The sequence below is a fragment of the Anabrus simplex genome, chromosome 4 (assembly GCF_040414725.1).
Source record: "Anabrus simplex isolate iqAnaSimp1 chromosome 4, ASM4041472v1, whole genome shotgun sequence".
NCBI classification, from domain to species: domain Eukaryota; kingdom Metazoa; phylum Arthropoda; class Insecta; order Orthoptera; family Tettigoniidae; genus Anabrus; species Anabrus simplex.
The window spans coordinates 16,821,488-16,840,320 of NC_090268.1; the positions used below are offsets into that span (position 1 = coordinate 16,821,488).

The window sequence follows — 18,833 nt, forward strand, 5'->3', positions numbered from 1 at the left end:
GCTTTTCATTCTCAGCAGTAAAAAATGATCATGGGAGTTATCGTTTCAAGAGTAAAACGGCCCTTTTGTTAATAATGTTGAAAGGTATGAATTCAGTATTGTATTCATCATAATTGTAGACATGATATAGGCTATTGGGCTTATGCTGTGTCAAGAAAATAAGGTGAAAATTCTTTGTTTCGCAGAGAACTTTGCTCTGCGTCTTCAGAAAAAAATCTCGACTGTTCACTAGGAGGACTTCTCCAAGAATGAGATTTGGATTTAGACATTAATAATGGAAGTGTAAGTGGTACATTCATTCGTCACCAGATGGCTCACCATACAGCGCTAGCTGACGGAACCATCAGAATCATTCTGAGAGGGAGTCACGTAACGTGTACACACATGTGAAAGTATGACATTCACACAAGCATGGTGACGAATGAACGTACCACTTCTATTATTAACATTGAAATTCAAACCTCATTCTTGGAGAAAACTTCCTCGTGAACAGTCAAGATTTTCTTCTGAAGACCCAGAGCAATGTTCTCTGCAAAACGTGAAGAATTTTCATCTAATTTTCTTGACACGTCATAAGCCCAAAAGCTTGTATCATGTCTATAAGTACAGGCCGTGAAAGCATCAATGGTAACATTCGTCATAATCATTCATTTGTCTTGTCTGGCTCCCACTGGGTTTTGCATTAACCCCTGTTTCAGTGTTTTTTGTCACAGTGAGTTGTTTTTTACTCCACATGATGATGTAAATATTGTATATTGTGCTAATTTTGTTTGCGTCTAGCCTCTCTTTCGTTTTTTCATTTGTTCCTTCATTGTGTTTTCTGGCAATTTTTATCTTGTATTATGTACATTATTTCAACCCCCCTTTTTTCTCTGAAGGTGGCTCAAACAAGCCGAAACATGTTTGAATTTGCTTATATATTTGCTTTATATTGGTATTATAAATTTACTCATTCGGAACAGTTATTTCTGATTCCCTATGTGAATCAACATCTACATCATCTGATGGCCAAGCAGGCATCAATTTTTGATAATGAGACAATGTCTCTCATAGTGCATTGGCATTGCCGGTGGCTACAATTAGCCTACGCAGTGGCCTCCACGGTATGCACTATCCAGCGTCTTGGTAGGTGTGCTAGGTACCAACTGATCTTGTATTATGTACATTATTTCAACCCCCCTTTTTTCTCTGAAGGTGGCTCAAACGAGCCGAAACATGTTTGAATTTGCTTATATATTTGCTTTATATTGGTATTATAAATTTACTCATTCAGAACAATTATTTCTGATTCCCTATGGGAATCAACATCTACATCATCTGATGGCCAAGCAGGCATCAATTTTTGATAATGAGACCATGTCTCTCATAGTGCATTGGCATTGCCGGTGGCTACAATTAGCAGTGGCCTCCACGGTATGCACTATCCAGCGTCTTGGTAGGTGTGCTAGGTACCAACTGATGAGCCCAGCCTAGCACACGGGGGCGAAACGCTGGCAACCAGGAATGAGTTAGCTGGATAATTTATAATGTCCAATAACGGACCATTTATATTGGTATTATTTGCTTACTCCGTCTAATGATAGAATATGTGATTTATTGAATTAGGAAGATATACTCATTTTTTTCACCTTTGTAAAGTGAAAACCATCAATACGGAATGATTCTAATAGTTTGTAATTTTTATGGTATGTTTCCATTTTCTCCTATCCAACCACCATTATTCCTCCTTAACTGTGTTCCAGTCCAGGTTTCTACTGATTATACTATTATTGATTGTTTTCAACCACCTTAGTCTGGATATCCCTCTTGCCCTCCTTCCTATCTGGGTCTCCATCGTCCACTTCTGCATCCTTCCCTCTTCCATCCTCTTAACATATCCAAACCATCTAAAGTTATTCCTTACCCTGATTGAGTCCCGTTCGTGAAAAAAATGTCATCATCAGAATGTTGGACAACAGGGTAGGAGAGGTGGTAGGCTACAATTTTTCATCACTAAATTGCATGTCAAAATCTTTGATTTAATTTCAAACCTTTATGCAGTGTTCATCTAGAGTGAGGGCATAGGCCTATGGCGCTGTTGATATTGATTCATCTGTTTGATGGGGACGTTAAGCCTTGAGTAGACCCTCGGTGTTATTTGATAGGAGTGGGCTATGTTCCGACGTGAGGTTTCACCCTTTCCCTAACTTACATCATCATCATCCCACATTTGGATGCACAATTGCCCATGGACGTCAAAAAGACACACCTGCACCAGTTGAGCTGAACATGTCCTTGAACACTCCCGACACTAAAAGCCATAAAATAAAATTTTAAAAAATGCTGGTGAGGTGAGTCCCCCCCCCACCTACGTACTTCCACCATCTGATTAGTTACACTGTACCTCCAGTAATGTCTAGACACTTGGAATATCTAGATCTCAAGATAACATATTGCCAGTAATGTGGACTCTATACTAAAGCTTATATAATTATTTAACTCTATTGATCGTAATTTTGTACACATGTTTTTGCTCATTGTGTATGTTTTAGACATTTTATGTATTCAATTCGTAGATGTGTGTTATCATGCTGAGCTGAAGATGATAGTTTCTTGATTGAAACTAGTACTAAGACGATAAGAAATTTGAATGAATACATCTAAATTCTGATCATAAGTTATGAATTTCAAAACTTCATAAGTTATGAACTTTGCTCTGCGCTTTCAGAAGAAAATCTCGACTGTTCACGAGGAGGACTTCACCAAGAAGTTATGAATTTCATTTCAATTATCAATTCTGATGTATTGAGTAGTTGGATCTATATATATATACTAGCAAGATACCCGTGCTTCGCTACGGTATTATACTGACATTTATAATTTAATGCTTATTGTTTTAGTATATAATCCGCCGAAATTCGCGATCTGACTCATTTTCTGCGAAAATCCACCAAAATCCCCGATCTGACTCGTTTTCTATTATTTTACGGCACGTTTCCTCCCATTTTTCAATCTTCCTTTCCAGCAATCGATTTCGTACTTCCCGGGCTAGGCTCAGGTATTCCTCCCGGTCAGTTGGGTCCGTAAATATTTGCCATCTTTTCCTATAATCATTTTTAATATGGATAAAATCATTCAGGAGATGTCATATTGTCATATTGGGTGCCTTGGCGGCACTGAACCCGCGGCCGGACTGCATTCTTAGTCATTACCCGTCCAGGAGCCGTTTACAGCGCGGTCCGCACATTTGACGATGGTCCGGAATATTATTATTATTATGTGTTGTTGGAATGGCTGATGACAGGGAAAACCGGAGTATCTGGAGAAAAAACTGTCCCGCCTCCGATTTGTTCAGCACGAATGTCACATGGAGTGATCGGGATTTGAACCACGGAACCCAGCTGTGAGAGGCCGGCGCACTGCCGCCTGAGCAACAGAGGATCCTTATAAGTACATTAATAACAGTAAAATCAATTGGTCTCACCTCCTTCTACACCCCACCGCCGTTAAGTTAATTTACCACCAACCCCCCCCCCCGCGCCCCAAAAAATTAAAAGAATGCTTGTTTCTTTATGTTTAAGGGAGATTCCAAACACCAATGTTCACGTCTATTACCTTCAGTTTCGAGATATAAGTATCCCCATAAAAATAATTTACTTTTTTCACTTCATTTCACAATACCCCCCCCCCCCCCCAAGTGAATTTTCCCGCAAAACATACTTGTTTCTTTAATAGTAAAGGATCTTCTAAATACCAATTATCACGACTCTAACTTCTTCAGTTTTTGATTTATGTGTCCTCATGAAAGGAATTCAACTCCTTTACACTCCCGCCCTCCAAGATGGTTTCCCCACCAAAACGCGTTTTTCTTTGGTTTTAGGAGATCCAAAAACGAATTTTCACGTCTGTAACAACTTTAGCTTTTATTAGATGTATGTATTCTCATACAATTAAGTCAATTAATTTTTCAATTCTTTCACCTCCTCCCTCCCCCTTCATTGGATTTTCCGAGAATACGTGTTTCTTTAATTTTAAAGCAGATTGCAAATATCAAATTTCACGTCTGTAACATCTTCATTTTTGAGATATCAGTAGCCTAATTAAAAGAAACCAACACCATTTTCAGTCACTTTTACCGCCCTCCCCCCCGCCCAAGTGGTATTTCCGAAAACTAAAAATACACGTTTCTTTATGTTTAATAGCGATAAAAAATACCATTTTTCACTTCTGTAACATGTTAAGTTTTTTTAGATATACTGTAAAACTTCTCATTTTAAAATGTTACCCCTTTTGAGTTCCCCTTAAGTGGAGTTTCCAAAAACAAATCACCTATGTTTCTTTACATTTACAGGAGACTCCAAACACCCACTTTTTACGACTGCAACATTTTACGTTTCTCAGATATTCTGTAGATATAGTCTTTCAAGAAATTCACCCCAAATTGTCACTCCTGTTTAACCGCCATTAATTGGATTTTCCAAAAACTAAAAAATACGTGTTCCTTTACTTTTAAAGGAGATCCCATATACAAATGTTCAGTTCTGTAATATCTTTCGTTTCTGAGATATATGTATCCTCATTAAAGGCATTCAACCCATTTTTCACCCTTTTACACCCCTCCTATTAGGATTTACAGGAAACTAAAAAATACGTGTTCCTTTATTTTTAGAGGAGATTCTAACTACCAATTTTTACATTAGTAAATTTTAAAGTTTTAAGATGTAGACACACTCATTTTAAAAAATTCACCCCCCTTTTCACCCCCAATATTTTGATTTTCCAAAAACAAAAAAATACGTGTTTCTTTACTTTTAAAGTAGATCCAAAATACCAATTTTCAGGTCTGTAATATCTTCAGGTTCTGAAATATAAGTAGCCTCATTAAAGGCATTCAACCCATTATTAACCCTTTTACACCCTTCCTATTGGAATTTTCCGAAAACAAAAGAATACGTGTTTCTTTATTTTTAAAGGAAATTCTAAATACCAATTTTTACATCTATAAACTTTAAATGTTTTGAGATATAGATACACCCATTTTAAAAAATCACCCCCTTTTCACCCCCCCCCCCCCCATTAATTGGATTTCCACAAACAAAAAAATACGTGTTTCTTTATTTTTAAAGGAGATCCCAAACACCAATTTTCAGGTCTGTAATATCTTCAGGTTCTGAAATATAAGTAGACTCATGAAATGCATTCGACCCCTTTTTCAACCTTTTCCACCATTCCTATTAGGATTTTCCGAAAACAAAATATACGTGTTTCTTTATTTTAAAAGGAGATTCTAAATACCAATTTTTACATCTACAACCTTTAAAAGTTTTGAGATATAGATACACTCATTTTAAAATATTACCCCCTTTTCACCCCCCTTAATTGGGTTTTCCACAAACAAAAAATACGTGTTTCTTTATTTTTAAAGGAGATCCCAAACACCAATTTTCAGGTCTGTAATATCTTTAGTTTCTGATATATAAGTAGTCTCATTAAAGGTATTCAACCCCTTTTTCACCCCTTTTCACTCCTCCTCTTGCGATTTTCCGAAAACAAAAAAATACGTGTTTCTTTATTTTTAATGAAGATTCTAAATACCAATTTTTACATCTGCAAGCTTTAAAAGTTTGGAAATATAGATTCACTCATTTTAAAAATTCACCCCTTTTTCACCCTCCCATTAACTGGATTTTCCAAAAACAAAAAATACGTGTTTCTTTATTTTTAAAAGAGATCAAAAGTACCAATTTTCAGGTCTGTAATATCTTCAGTTTCTGAGATATAAGTACCGGTATCCTGATTAAAGGCATTCAACCCATTTTCCCCCATTTTCACCCTATTTCACCCCTCCTATTGGGATTTTCTGAAAACAAAAAAATACGTGTTTCCTTATTTTTAAAGAAGATTCTAAATACCAATTTTTACATCTGTAAACTTTTAAAGTTTTGAGATATAGATACACTCATTTTAAAATTTCACCTCCCTTTTCACCCCCTTAGCGACGGAATATCCGAAAATCCTCTCTTAGCGAGCACCTACATCTTAATATGAATATATCCCCAAAATTTCATTACTTTATGTCCAGTAGTTTTGGCTCGGCGATGATGAATCAGTCAGTCAGTCAATCAGTCAGGACAAGTTATTTTATATATATAGATACAGTAGAGTCTCGCTCAACCGACCTTCGCTTATCCGACACTCCGTGTTATCCGACACTGGTAGGCTTCATTTGAAATTTAGGTGGATGCAATTCTAGGACACGGGGTGTGGAGGGTGCGACTGTGGGCAGTCATGCGGTAGGATTGTTCAATGTAGTATTGGTTGGGTGCGGATGTTATAGTTTTCATATCCTCTGTGAGTATGGCGAGTAAACGTAAGAAAGTGATTGTTTCTGTGGAAGACAAGTAGAGTGGGCTAAAGAGACTGGACAAAGGGGAAACTCTCCAAAAATGGCTTCAGATTATGGTGTTGGACGTGGTACAGTGGGAGACTGGAAGCATACGAGGGAATAAATTGAAAAGTGGTGCTCTACCAGAGCAACAAGTGATGCACTGAAAATTAGAAAAAACAGTGAAAAATGTGATTACGAAAAAGTAAGTGAGGCACTATTTCTTTGGTTCACTAAAAACCAGGAAAGGGCTTGTCAATATCTGGCCCCATTCTGCCAGAAATGTCGGTGTATATCCATAAGGAGTTTAATAAAGGGACCCTAATTTTACTGCCAGTGCGGGGTGGCTTGATCGGTGGAAAAAAACGGTACGGCATTGGGCAGCTTAATATCTATGGAGAAAAACTGTCAGCTAAATCCGATGAGGTTGTGAAATTTAAAAGACAATTTCAAGAAATAATTCTTGCTGAAGGATTAACCGGTGATCAGATTTTTAATTGTGATGAGACTGGGCTAAATGTCAAGATGCTGACATCAAAACTCTTGCAGCCCAAGCCAAGACGCCTGCACCTGGCTACAGGCGTAGTAAGAAAAGAGTACTGCATCTACTGTACAATTGAATTAATAAGTCAATAAATAGAGTCCCGTAAAACATAGCACGTAATACAGTATAGCCTTCCTGTTTGTTTTAGTTCATTTTCAAAGTTATTCTGTATTATCCGACATTTTCGGTGATCCGACGTACTCCAGGTCCCGTTTAAGTCGGATAATCGAGACTCTACTGTATATATATTCATATACTGTATATTTATTGAACAAATGAACGACTTCCTGCAATTACGGGTTGCCACAATGGACAAAGTAAAGCATATCAGTATATATAAATATAGCGGTAATATGGATTTTTTAAATTATGGAGGTCCGAAGAAATCAGATTTCAGGATGTGTACATATCTACGTATGGTGGTAGTAACTATTCTTTCAATGTTGTTCATAGGCAGCTCAAACTTCTTTCAGAATTTTGTGAACAATGTAAGTAGTGTGCCACGAGCGCCAACCATTAGGCCGATAATCTCTATACTTCATTCAGCTGGTATTTATTCTTGTAGAATGGTATGGTGGGCGTGTAAATGTTCTGCTTTTCAAGGTGGACTTCAGTAGGCAAGCCAACAGGGTGCTCGAATTGGACTGTCGGATCAATAATGAAGCCTTTCTTGCCATTATCTTTAAAGTCAATTATGTCATTTCGTCTTGTGCTCCCTGTCGTAGACAAACCCTGGATTTCTTCATGTACAAGGAAGTTTTTCTTCTGCAGTCAGTGATCTTATCCTAATGGTGACATGAGTTTCTCAGTACTTCACCGTAGGGGCAAGAATTCAGAATGTGAACCAGTGTGTCTTTCTCTCTGACGCATCTGCGACAGAAGTTTCCGTTTCCCGGAATAGTTCATATTGCAGAAACATTTGATGTTATTTGATTGCCTCTCGCCATTTGCTATAAGAATGTCCGTGGTGATGCCCAATCCAGTTGTTGGTCGGAGTGCACTCTTCATATAGCTCTACACCGATCCCCTTCTGAGGCAAAGAGCACCAAATTGCCATTACATGACTTCTTAGTTCTTGGCGGATTTTTATTGGAGAATCTGTTAATATCTGTGATGTTGAGGGCCTGTAAACAATGTGTTGTGTCGGATGTCAGATCATGTATCTTTAAAACGTAGCTATTGCTGGCTCGGCGAAGAGCGCTGCATGCACTTATTTGTTGCAAATGTACTTCCCAGGTTGTTCTCTGCTCATTTCTGTTTCAATCATTCCAATATGATCCAATATGAAGTACAATAAGTTTTAGTGCTTAGAACTTGGTATTGTTACAGTGTAACCCTCAGTCAAGTTACAGGTTATTCCCTGCGTTGTGTCGGGGCAAGTGGATGATGCAATTGCTGCCTGACCCATATAGTAATGTCATGGTATCAGATAGTCTATGATAAGCTTCTGTATACCAATATATAAATGGTCCATTATTGGACATTATAAATTTTCCAGCTAACTCATTCCTGGTTGCCAGCGTTTCGCCCCCATGTGCTAGGTTGGGCTCGTCAGTTGGTACCTAGCACACCTACCAAGACGCATGGCTAGTGCATACCGTAGAGGCACTGCGTAGGCCACTTGAAGCCACCGGCAGTGCCAATGCACTATGAGAGACTTTGTCTCAATACCAAAACTTGATGCCTGCTTGGCCATCAGATGATGGTCTACGCAGTGGCCTCCACGGTATGCACTAGCTATGCGTCTTGGTAGGTGTGCTATGTATCAACTGATGAGCCCAACTTAGCACACGGGAGCGAAATGCTGGCAACCAGGAATAAGTTAGCTGGAAAATTTATAATAGCTTTGTTCGTGCAGTAAATCCATGATAGTTTGTGTTTTGTACGAGAGCGCATGCACGGATTAGGAACAGTTGGAAACAATTTCAGATTCTTTCCTGCGTGAACGGTCACATAGTACTAAATATTACCACTAGATGTCAGCACATTTCCCAATTAATTTCTGTTCGATTTGATTGATTGATGGATTGATTCATTGATTGTGTTTTACTGAGAGTTGTTTTGTCGTAAATACATTACTCATTTGGAATAAAAGGAGGAAAATTGAACGCAACATGCAAGGTACGAATAAAACAAATTATTGACGTCTATATTGTGTAAATTCTACGGATTTTTACAGAATAGTATTATAGTGTCCATTAATAATACAATGGAAATAAAGAACGTATATTAGATTGCGATACAATTATTTTTCTTTTACAGAAGAACTTCAAGAATTTTTGATTCTTCAAGGCACATCTGCAGCAAATAGTGATGTTGAGTATAGGTCATGGTCACATGATAACACAAAACTTTTAATAGACCAATTCAAGAAATACAGGAACAAAGTAGGGTCGCTGGAAATTAGGAATATGAAGAGATTGTGGTTGTTAATTGCAATGAAACTGAATGAAGAGTTTAGTGTGAAAGTTTCCCCAGCCAACTGTGAAAATAGATGGCGTGTAATAGAGAGAAATTATAAGAAATACATAGACAATATGAACAAAACAGGGAGGGGTCGGAAGACCTTTGAGTATGCCAACAAGATGGACGAGCTTTTTCAGAAGAAACGGAATATTTACCCTGAACTTATCTTATCCACCACGACAACTGCCCATCTCCCGGTAATCACACAGTGTGAAACAGCCGAAGGAAGTCTTGCTTCTTGCAGTGAGGCAGCCTCCGTAGCAGTTGATGATCCCAACCCGACCGTAAGAAATCAAACTCCTAATAACAAATTATCGCCTGAAAACAGGAGCTCAGCAAGGTCAGTTAGAAAGAAATATAGAGTTGATGTGCTAGGGAATTTTAGGCAGGAGTGTTTAAAGTATCAGAAGGATAGGTTAGATTTTGAGAAAGTAAAATTTGAAAGAAAAATGGAATTGGACGAAAAGAAATGGCAAGAAAAGAGAAGAAGGAATGATCTGATTGAACAGAGGAATAACATTATGAAACAGTTCATATAAAATAATATAAATGTAGCTTCTACAAGTGATATGTAATGTGTGCTTAAAGTAAATACAAAATTTTAATATTCCACCTTCTCAATACTAAAAATCATTTGATGTTTTACAAAAACATTACAATGATATTAATAGGTACTAGTTTTGGTCCACTGTGGACCATCATCAGCCTAGCCAAATTACAACAGTGAAAGACATAGTGATAAAATAAAGTAAAATAATGTGGAGAAATGAGAGAGGATCTAGAAGGATGGGATGGTGGTGGAATGACAGACAAAAAGTGAAAAACCGTAATGCGAATTACACTGACTGACAGAGCAAATGCAACACCAAGAACTAGTGGTCAGAACTTTATGCCAATTGCAGGGTAGACTGACGTCACTGAGGTATGCTCATGATGTGAAATGTGCCGCTGTGCTGAGCACGTAGCGAACGATAAATGGGACACGGCGTTGGCGAATGGCCCACTTCGTACCGTGATTTCTCAGCCGACAGTCATTGTAGAACGTGTTGTTGTGTGCCACAGGACACATGTATAGCTAAGAATGCCAGGCCGCCGTCAACGGAGGCATTTCCAGCAGACAGGCGACTTTACGAGGGGTATGGTGATCGGGCTGAGAAGGGCAGGTTGGTCGCTTCGTCAAATCGCAGCCGATACCCATAGGGATGTGTCCACGGTGCAGCGCCTGTGGCGAAGATGGTTGGCGCAGGGACATGTGGCACGTGCGAGGGGTCCAGGCGCAGCCCGAGTGACGTCAGCACGCGAGGATCGGCGCATCCGCCGCCAAGCGGTGGCAGCCCCGCACGCCACGTCAACCGCCATTCTTCAGATTGTGCAAGACACCCTGGCTGTTCCAATATTGACCAGAACAATTTCCCGTCGATTGGTTGAAGGAGGCCTGCACTCCCGGCGTCCGCTCAGAAGACTACCATTGACTCCACAGCATAGACGTGCACGCCTGGCATGGTGCCGGGCTAGAGCGACTTGGATGAGGGAATGGCGGAACGTCGTGTTCTCCGATGAGTCATGCTTCTGTTCTGTCAGTGATAGTCACCGCAGACGAGTGTGGCGTCGGCGTGGAGAAAGGTCAAATCCGGCAGTAACTGTGGAGCGCCCTACCGCTAGACAACGCAGCATCATGGTTTGGGACGCTATTGCGTATGATTCCACGTCACCTCTAGTGCGTATTCAAGGCACGTTAAATGCCCACCGCTACGTGCAGCATGTGCTGCGGCCGGTGGCACTCCCGTACCTTCAGGGGCTGCCCAATGCTCTGTTTCAGCAGGATAATGCCCGCCCACACACTGCTCGCATCTCCCAACAAGCTCTACGAGGTGTACAGATGCTTCCGTGGCCAGCGTACTCTCCGGATCTCTCACCAATCGAACACATGTGGGATCTCATTGGACGCCGTTTGCAAACTCTGCCCCAGCCTCGTACGGACGACCAACTGTGGCAAATGGTTGACAGAGAATGGAGAACCATCCCTCAGGACACCACCCGCACTCTTATTGACTCTGTACCTCGACGTGTTTCTGCGTGCATCGCCGCTCGCGGTGGTCCTACATCCTACTGAGTCGATGCCGTGCGCATTGTGTAACCTGCGTATCGGTTTGAAATAAACATCAATTATTCGTCCGTGCCGTCTGTTTTTTCCCCAACTTTCATCCCTTTCGAACCACTCCTTCTTGGTGTTGCATTTGCTCTGTCAGTCAGTGTATGATAAAAGTAACAGAAGTGTTCACATTGACAAGTAAAATCTTAGTGAAGTCACGTAAAAACTCTTGATGAGATAGTCTTTGGTTGACAGTTACTCCTGTGTTGCACAATTAAAATTTACAACTAAGTAATTGCTTCTAGAAAGTTCTAAATGTGAGTTCCACTTTAGCGTAGAGGGAAGAGTTGTCCGATGAGACCAGCATAAGATTAAAAGTTGACAAAGTTGGACATGTTCTATGGTGGAATGTAAAGCTTGCTGTGTTAAACAGAAGTAGTCTCAGTTCAATTGGAACCCCAATGAACCTGGGGAAAGAAGTTAGTATTAACACGAGTAATCAAATAAAGAACGAACGAGGCACCGGAAAATATAAACGATGACTCACCTTGCGCTGCGTGGAACAAACTTGCTGTATTGAATGCAACTTACGGAGTGAGCGTAGCGCGGAGTAGATCAGCGGGAGAGGGGGCAGGTGAATACGGAGGGGAGAAATGACCTAAGTGGTGGAGGGTGGGAGGGATGGGAAAGGTTCAAGGCGGGGTAGACTTGAGAGGAAGTGATGGTGTTTGTATTGGCGGGGGACCCTTAATTGACTTAAAGCAAGAGTTTTGAACGACCGATTTGTTTTTTCTGTAGTAAATAATGGAAAGGTCAAATAAAATATTGGGTTTCTCAGTTATTTCGTTAAGGTTGTAGTTGGCATTAAAGTATTGATCCAAATGAATGTAAAAGTTCTCAATTATATTGAGTAGAGGTCCTTTCTTAGCTATTTCGAGAATGTCCATGTCTGTTTCGATATTCGTGAATTTGTGGTTATAGTCGACCATGTGTTGGCCGATAGCTGAGAATTTGTTATATCTGACTGCATTGAAATGTTCCAAATATCTAATGTTGAAGCTCCTGCCAGTTTGCCCCACATAAGAAATATTAGAACATGTATTACATTTAATCCTGTAGACACCTGATTTTGTGTACCTATTTATTTTATTAATATGTGATGTGTTATTTAAGATTTGTGTGTTGTTGTTGTTGTTGTTGGTTTTAAAGGCTATTTTCATACCTTTTTTCTTTAAAACATTGGTGGGTGATCTTGTGAATTCCATTGACGTAAGTGAAAATGGAAAAAGAGTCATGTTTAAGTGGTTCTTTTTTAAGTGTGGTCTTGGGGCGAAATTTATGTTTGTTAATGATATTTTCTATGAAATAGCTATTGAAGCCATTGAATCTGGCAATGTAGCGGATAGTATTCAATTCAGTATGAAGATCTTTTTTATTCATAGGAACGTTGAATGCTCTATGTACAAGACTGTTATAGGTTGCTTTTTTGTGGGGGAGGGGATGAGCTGAATCTTGTCGGATTGTGACGGCCGATTGGGTGGGCTTTCTGTAAATCTTGTAGGTTAAAGATTCCTGTTGTCTAGTGATGGTAAGATCCAGAAAATTGATTTTTTGGTCTACTTCAGACTCCAATGTGAATTTAATATGAGGATCGATGTTATTAAGTGTTTGAAGTGTGGTGTGAGCATCTTCCAAATTCTCGTTAATAACTACTAGGACATCGTCGACATAGGTAGCCCAAAGTAGGATATTGTTGAATTTATTGTTGATTTTAGTATTCTCGAGAAAGTCCAAATAGATTTCTGCGAGAATGCCTGATGCAGGTGAACCCATTGCCAGGCCGTTTTGTTGATAGATGGTACCATTAAACGTTAAAAAGTTGTTGTTTACGACTAATTTGAACAATGTAATGAAATCTTGAATTACCAATTTACTCAAATGACTGTTTTTGTGTAAGTTGCTTTTGATGATGGGAATTAATTTAGAAATTGGAATGCTTGGGTACATGTTTACGATATCAAAGGAGTGAAGTGAGTAGTGAGGTTGCATGTTAAATTTATTTTTCTATTAATTCAAAGGTATTTCTAACCGACTTATTGGATGAAAAACGGTAATTTTTGCTTAGAAACTTTTGAATAAATTGTGCAGTTTTATACAAAGGGCTCGGTCTAAAATTGATGATTGGACGAATGGGAGCACCTGCTTTATGAATTTTTGGAAGAGCTCTAGCCGTAGGAAGCCCAGGGTTCATACTTATAAGCTGGCTTTTTTCATGTTCAGTGAGTAGGAAGGAGGAGTTTTTTAAGGTTTGTTTAAGGAGTCTTTGGACTTTTTGTGTGGGGTCTTTTTTAATTATGGAAAAGGAGCTATCTTTAAAGAAGTCTGATGTTTTACTGATATATTCATTCTTAACGATGATTACGGTCGTGTTGCCTTTATTGGTCTTGGTCACGATTAGGTCGTTGTCCTTAATTTTCTTATTTAGGGTGTGCAGGAGCTTCAAATCGGTTTGTACATTCCTATTATTAGAATTGGCGGGAAAATTAGGTGAATTATTGCGAAAAAGGATGTTATTAAGTTTATTTTTGATGTCATATCTTAATTCATCTTGTGTGTCTAAAGACGTTTTAGAGATAGCTAATTCCGATTCTGTTATCATTGTAATACTGTAATTGAATTGGTTGTGTTCAAATCGGGCCAGTTATGTTTGGGTCCCTTGGCTGAAATTCTTTCTTCAATTGGATTTAGGGGGGTATTGGATAGGTTGATTACGGGTGGATGAAAATGGTTACGATCGTCTGCTGGTCTACTATTGCGTCTAATTTGATAATCTTGCGATTTGGATCTCTTTAATTTCTCCAATTTATTATCCAAAGTATGTTGTTTCTTGTTCACATTGGAGTCGGAAGTAGACCAAAAAATCAATTTTCTGGATCTTACCATCACTAGACAACAGGAATCTTTAACCTACAAGATTTACAGAAAGCCCACCCAATAGGCCATCGCAATCCGACAAGATTCAGCTCATCCCTTCCCCCACAAAAAAGCAACCTATAACAGTCTTGTACATAGAGCACTCAACGTTCCTATGAATAAAAAAGATCTTCATACCGAATTGAATACTATCTGCTACATTGCCTTCAATAAAAGAAGGCCTCTCCCTCGCCCGCTAACGACTGCTCGCAGGCTCCCGCACCCAGGCTCCTTATATAGGAAACCAGGCGCTGTGTGTAATGGAAGCACTGGCGAGAGCCGCAGCGGCCGAGGGAGCCGGCGAGGATATGAACCTCTGTGCTCTTTATTCATTCAAAACATTATACATACATGAGGAACCGTCCCCCCCAACCGTCCCAAACCGTAAGGGGGGGCTCACAATAATACATCAAAAGAGAAGCAAGAACATACAGAGTACAGCAATAATACAAACAACAGAAATCAAAATTATACAGTACAAAGAAAGATAAGATGGCTGCTCCGGCACCGATGCGGCAGGGATGCGTTGGGCGGAGCAGCTAAGTTGTTCCTCCGGCTGGGGCCACCTGGGCTCCACAAGTGCCGCGGCCCCTGCCACGACGGGACGCATCGCGACGGACTGTGGGTGCCCTGGTGGGAGTCTGGAATTGGAACCCCGGCGGGAGCGTGAGAATGTCGTCTCCCATTGCCGAATCTAACTGGATGGCATAGTTCCAACCCTTTATGAGTGCCACGTAGACGAGCGATGCCCTGGTGTACAAGAATTGACGCTGCCCGCGGTCGAATGCTGGCCATACAGATAGGGCCCACAGGAGTGCGTTGTCCTCGTGCTGGTCCCGGCCCTGAGGGTCTGCCGGGACACGCTGTTGAAGAGCTTCTGCCAAGCGGAAGACTTTGTCATCGTCCGGGACAGGCAAGGCTTTGGAGTATTCCATAGGGACCAATGAGCGCCATCGGGATGGGCTGGCGGCGCGGGCCTTGGTGGAAGACTCTGGTTCTGTATCGTCGTCTTCATCGTCCTCGTCCGGTAGGTGTTGGGACTGTTGATCGGCCGGACGGTGCTGTGGCTGCAGTAGATGCTGCTCAAGGCGGCGAACAGTCTGGAGGAGTGCCTCCCAATCAATATTTGGTGGAGCGACCGGGTTGCCGGTGTTGTCGTCATTCTCCGTATCGGACATGGTCTGCTGCTGAGTCCTGGTTAAGTCCTGTTGTGAACGGGTACAAAGTGATAGACCTGGAGTTGAACTTGCGGGGACGGAGGCGGAACCTTTCTTTGTCGTTCTCTTCGTTTCTTTGTAGTAATTCGTCACTGATCGCTGGTCTCCCATGCTACACAAGAAGAAGGCCTCTCCCTCGCCCGCTAACGACTGCTCGCAGGCTCCCGCACCCGGGCTCATTATATAGGAAACCGGGCGCTGTGTAGAAAATATCATTAACAAACATAAATTTCGCTCCAAGACCACACTTAAAAAAGAACCACTTAAACATGACTTTTTCCATTTTCACTTATGTCAATGGAATTCACAAGATCACCCACCAATGTTTTAAAGAAAAAAAGGTATGAAAATAGCCTTTAAAACCAACAACAACAACACACAAATCTTACATAACACATCACATATTAATAAAATAAATAGGTACACAAAATCAGGTGTCTACAGGATTAAATGTAATACATGTTCTAATATTTCTTATGTGGGGCAAACCGGTAGGAGCTTCAACATTAGATATTTGGAACATTTCAATGCAGTCAGATATAACAAATTCTCAGCTATCGGCCAACACATGGTCGACTATAACCACAAATTCACGAATATCGAAACAGACATGGACATTCTCGAAATAGCTAAGAAAGGACCTCTACTCAATATAATTGAGAACTTTTACATTCATTTGGATCAATACTTTAATGCCAACTACAACCTTAACGAAATAACTGAGAAACCCAATATTTTATTTGACCTTTTCATTACTGACTACAGAAAGAACAAATCGGTCGTTCAAAACTCTTTCTTTAAGTCAATTAAGGGTCCCCCGCCAATACAAACACCATCACTTCCTCTCCCGTCTATCCCGCCTTGAACCTTTCCCCTCCCTCCCACCCTCCACCACTTAGGTCATTCCTCCCCTCCGTATTCACCTACCCCCTCTCCCGCTGATCTACTCCGCGCTACGCTCACTCCGTAAGTTGCATTCAATACAGCAAGTTTGTTCCATGCAGCGCAAGGTGAGCCATCATTTATATTTTCCGGTGCCTCGTTCGTTCTTTATTTGATTACTCGCATTAATACTAACTTCTTTCCCCAGGTTCATTGGGGTCCCGATTGAACTGAGACTACTTCTGTTTAACACAGCAAGCTTTACATTCCACCATAGAACATGTCCAACTTTGTCAACTTTTAATCTTATGCTGGTCTCATCGGACAACTCTTCCCTCTACGCTAAAGTGGAACTCACATCTAGAACTTTCTAGAAGCAATTACTTAGTTGTAAATTTTAATTGTGCAACACATGAGTAACTGTCAACCAAAGACTATCTCATCAAGAGTTTTTACGTGACTTCACTAAGATTTTACTTGTCAATGTGAACACTTCTGTTACTTTTATCATAATTCGCATTACGGTTTTTCACTTTTTGTCTGTCATTCCACCACCATCCCATCCTTCTAGATCCTCTCTCATTTCTCCACATTATTTTACTTCAATTTATCACTATGTCTTTCACTGTTGTAATTTGGCTAGGCTGATGATGGTCCACAGTGGACCGAAACTAGTACCTATTAATATCATTGTAATGTTTTTGTAAAACATCAAATGATTTTTAGTATTGAGAAGGTGGAATATTAAAATTTTGTATTTACTTTAAGCATAATCTTAACTCAATACGGAACCTAACAATGAAGTTTATTACTTTGAAATATGTAATGTGTGTATATACAATTTAAAATTTATTTTTCTGTTACCGTACCCATTAAATGTAACATCTATTGTGACAACTGTTCAAAGTATGTTAAAGGCAACATAATTTTTCCTGGCTATCCCATCTCTGTCATCTCTATCCTCTACTCCCACGACCTCTATCTCCTCTTGAACAATCGGCACCTCATAACCTGCTTCTTCATTTTCATGATATTCAAAGTTGTCTTCAAGAGCAAGGTTATGTAAAACACAACAAGTACGAATGAAGTGTACAATATCGGGGATCTTCTTCAATTTTATGTGATGTAATTGACAAAACTTTTGTTTTAATAAGCCGAAACAATGTTCTATCACGTATCGGTTTCTGGCTAGTTTCACGTTGTACTCTTTCTCTGCATGCTTTGGTTGACCACGGTCCCTAAAAGGTGTCAACAAGTTACGCAGACAAGGGTAGCCGCTATCACCCAGGATATAAAATTCACCGCATTTCTCTGGCAAGCTCTGCTGTAATGGTGATCTGTGAAATATCCTGCTGTCGTGGACTGATCCAGGGAATCCAAGAAACACGTCCCTTATTCTCCTTGTGTTATCACACACAACCTGTAACTGAGACAAAATTTCAGCTTCGTGATTAGGGTTATCGTATTCCTTTGATAAAGTGAAACCATTTTACTGATTTGTAAAGCATAAAATGAAGGGCAGAGTAAACTTTGTATCTTACCTGGATGGAATAAAAGGATTTCCTGTTAAGGTAGGAATTAGGATCATTTTTTGGCTTTTAATGCGAATATGTGTACCATCTATCACTCCTATTACTCCGGGGAAATGATTATGCCTAAAGTGTCTTTCAGTAGTAGTGATTTCATCTCCTGTAGGCCACTTTATTATTTGATCAAATAAATTACTTATGAAGTACACCATACGTTGTATGACTTTCTGCATTGCACTTAAGCTGATATTGAATCTATCACTTACATCACGATATGAAGCTGTCTGATGACCAGCAAACCACAAAAATATGAGCGTCCATCGGAAGCTACTTAATTTTCCATTTCCCCCTGCTTGATAATTAAAATATTGGCTGTTGGAAAAACGTACAGCCAAACTTTCTGCCACGTGTCGACTGACTCTAAAATGTTCCATGAACTCTTGATCATTATATCTTGGCACAATAACCTTAAAATAATTTTCATTCTTCGGCCGTGCTCTATTCAGATTACCGGCAATATCATGAAATAAATCTAGATTGCCATCATCAGTTTAAGATTCACTGGTGTGAGTCACTTGTAAAACTAATGTCTGACATCTGAAAATATACAAGATTTTATATCGTCAACAGTCTGTGATATTCGTGATTAGTCACTACCTACCAGTAAGTATAGACTAACAGATTATTAAAATGCACTAGTTTATCCACAGTACCTGGACTTACTTACATTGACAGTTCACATGTATTTTATCGTGATATTGGTTTT

General features: G+C 40.0%; 1 protein-coding gene across 1 annotated transcript in view; it reads left to right on the top strand.

Annotated features, from left to right (window-relative positions):
* The window catches only part of ppl (pumpless), a 45,079-nt gene that overhangs the window by 7,277 nt on the left and 18,969 nt on the right, over positions 1-18,833 (top strand). The window lies entirely within an intron of this gene.